Source organism: Geotrypetes seraphini, chromosome 2 (genome assembly GCF_902459505.1).
Source record: "Geotrypetes seraphini chromosome 2, aGeoSer1.1, whole genome shotgun sequence".
Classification (NCBI taxonomy): Eukaryota; Metazoa; Chordata; class Amphibia; order Gymnophiona; family Dermophiidae; genus Geotrypetes; species Geotrypetes seraphini.
In genome coordinates this window covers 23,105,023-23,108,369 of record NC_047085.1, presented here as the reverse complement: position 1 = coordinate 23,108,369, position 3,347 = coordinate 23,105,023, and positions in this window count along the sequence as shown.

The following is a 3,347-nucleotide window of genomic DNA, read 5'->3' as shown; positions in this document are numbered from 1 at the left end:
TTCATCTGTAGCATTAAACTGATTCAGATAAACTTTAGTATGAGTGATTGAGGCCAACAGCGTGGCAGATTTCAAAAATAAATGGGATATTCATGTGGGATCTCTAATGAGGTAAGGGCAGAGGGTTGGTGAGCAAACTCAGGGAGAAGGGTCACTAGAGTGGGCAGACTTGATGGGCTTTGGCACTTTTCTGCCGTCATTTTTCTATGTTTCTACTTCTGCTAGAGGGACCAAGCCACTTATTTTGGGGGTTTAAAAAAAATTTTTATTTTTTTTTTCATTAATCTTTATTCATTTTCAATCATTTAACAAGTGTACAAATATAACCATAGATACTATTAAAAATATCACTTGCAAATCTCTCCAGAAAAACATAAATTGTATATGTAAACCCAAATCCCTCCCAACATAAGAACATAACTTCCCCAATATTACTAAATAAGCAATACAATCGGAACCCTTTCCTCATACCCCTCTCTATTATTTATGGTGTATATTTCACTAGAAAAAAAAATGGTGTTTAATCATTACAAAAAAGATGTCAATGGCTCCCATATTTAATGTGGTGTAAGAAAGGTGTGTTATTTTGAGATTGCTAAATGACATTTCTGTTACGTCCCTTCCGGATTCTATACGCTAGGTGTTCAATCCCAACCCGCTGTCCGGGTGTTGCAGAATTCACATCTTTTCAGAACACATGCTATACTCCCTCTAGTGGTAGAAACAGTTTCAATTTGTCCAAGCAGTCTGGGCAGAAGTCTTTTGCTGTTGCTCTGCTTCTTATATTTGCACTTAAAGTTTGCTTAAATTTCGTTACTTCAGTGCCTTGAGACACCTCCTCGGTGGCCTGCTGTTGGGGAAAAGGATGAAGTCCTGCAGAGCCAGACTGCAGCTTTACAGAGAAACTTTGGTGGATCTGTGGAGCCAGCCTGCTGTATGCCACCCTCTTTAAGTGCTCAGGCCCTTTCCCGTGGAAGTCTGCTGGCTGGTGACCCCACAGTCACAAGTTTCTAGCACAGGCTGTGTGCGTTTGGACAGAAACCCACCAGGGTTTCAAGGCGCAGGATGCCTTTCCCACCCCCAACCATGTGGCTAAGGATCCCTGGGTACAGAGGGTGTAGTTGGTCTCTGGCCAGCTAAAGATCTTCATTCCTGGCCATTTGGACCTTTTTTCTTCATTCAGCTGCTGTAAAACGCTGACAGGCAAAAGGCACTGCAGAAACTGTGGGTAGGGTTCAGGTCCCCACCTCCCCAGACCCCAAATCACTATTTTTTATATTCAAATTTTGTTTATTTTTGCTGTTTTGGGTGCAAATTCATGACAGCTGCCCTCTTGGATTTTAAATTTGATCTTCTATTCTAACTTAATTCTGCCTCAAAAACCCTTTGATTTGACTCAAAATCAATTGGGATGGACTCTTCAGCCCCTTATCTATTGGATTTGGGCATTGATGGCATGGATTTGGGCAAATTGGAACACGTGCCCTTGCACACTAGGAGGGTAGGAGCTTCAAATTTTGCCTCTGTGTTCTTTTTTGGCTTGGAAGCCAGCCTGGATCCATGCCTTCTGAAGAAAATCTCGTGCAGGGGCCATTCTGGAGTCTGGAGCAGTTCTCCTGCATTATGAATCTAGGGACGCTTTTGATGCGCAGCATGTACATTAACAGTGCCCTGCCATGGTTGCGGAGTGGGTCTTATCACCGGATTTTATTTGGCTCTTCTGAACAGCGTTTCCTCAGACTCCTCTTGTTTGACGCAGGTGCATCAGGGCTTTTTCAGATTGTGGCGAAGCTCCCTATCGGAAGCTTTCTTATCTGGCCATACTGGATTTCGATTACAGTAGTTGCAGACTTTCTGTTTCTCTTGTCTCCTGCCATTGTATTTAATTTGGATCCGGCTGCTGCCTTTTCTGAGACTGGCCTCTTCAGCCTCCAGATTTGGAGGTTCTGATCCTCCTTTGCATTTTCAGCAGACTTCTGTCCGCCTCTTTAAGGTTGATGTTCTGAAAGAGCTCCATTTGGGTTTTTCACTTTCCAGGCTTCGGTCCTGGTCCATTCCCCTGTGCCTTTTCCATTCCGTCTATAGATCATGGGACAAGTAGTCTTCGGAATGCTTGAACTTGGTCCAGTACCACAAATAAGGGCTTAGGCAGATGCTCCTTATACTTCCTCAGGCCAGAAGGTGATTTGGTGATTTGGAGACATATTTTGGTTCTATGGTTGGTCACCCACTTCTTGCAAATTCCTCTTTTTTGAGTGGTGAGCAGAGTACGCTGTGCTAGCTGCTGTCTCCAGGAGGGTTTCTAGTGTCCTTGAATATCCCAGTGGTTTACCTTCATATTTCAGTCTCACCAGAGCATCTCGGGTTTCTGCGTTTCCATGTTCTACATCAGCATTTCCAGTTTGCAGCTCTGCTCCTTGGCCTTACAACGGCCCGGCACTTTCATCCCAGTGATTGTAGTTAAGGTGGCTTTCCGCCAACAGGGGCTCCATGTCTACCCTTTCTGGGACAGTGGGGGGGGCTCCATCTCGGGTGTACAAAGGCGTGGGGATGGTAGTGTCTCTGCTGCAGGTGTGGGCAAATTCAGGAAGAGATGTGGGGCATCTTCCCAGTCTCTGGATTTTCTAGGGCTTCTCTTCGGTAGATAGAACCTTCGTCAACAGATTAGAATTCTCTTGGATTGTCCGGTTCTCTCGGTCTGGGTTTATCTGCAGGTTCTGGGTGGGACTTGGGCAGCCTCCTTGGAAGCGATCTCTTGGGCCAGAGCACCCCTGCGCCTTTGACGGGAATCCCGCTTCTCTTGCTGATCTCCGTTGAGTTTTTCCACCTTTAATGGCCACTCTCCTAGACTAAGCCTGATAGCAGCAATTTGAGATGGTGACTTCATGATGGCTCTCGGTAGGGCTGGCTTCTTCGGATTTCTGAATGGATAACTCTTAGCACGAATGCTGTTGTGTTGTGGGCTCATTGTGGGGCCTGCTCTATCCAGGGGTAGTGGAGTTCTGGTCCACAACATTGGTGGACCTTTTGTCTGGAACTTCGGAAATTTGGCTGGGGCTACTCACTCTCCAATCCCTTCAGGAAGATCGGTGGTGGCGTATGTACATCGTGAGGGAGCTCTAGTGCTTGCTCTCTCTTCAGCATGATAGATTGGCGGCATTCCACTGGGAGGAAGCACTTCTGCCTTTCTTGGCGGCCCCTGGGGCCAGAGTCACCAATGTTTCAACATTTCCTGGTCTCAGGAGCTGTTCCATATGCTCTTACAAGAACGGGGTTTGCCCCAGGGGGTCTTGTTGACTTTGGCAGAGATCTTGAAGGCTGGGCACCTTTTTAGTCAAACAGCGTGG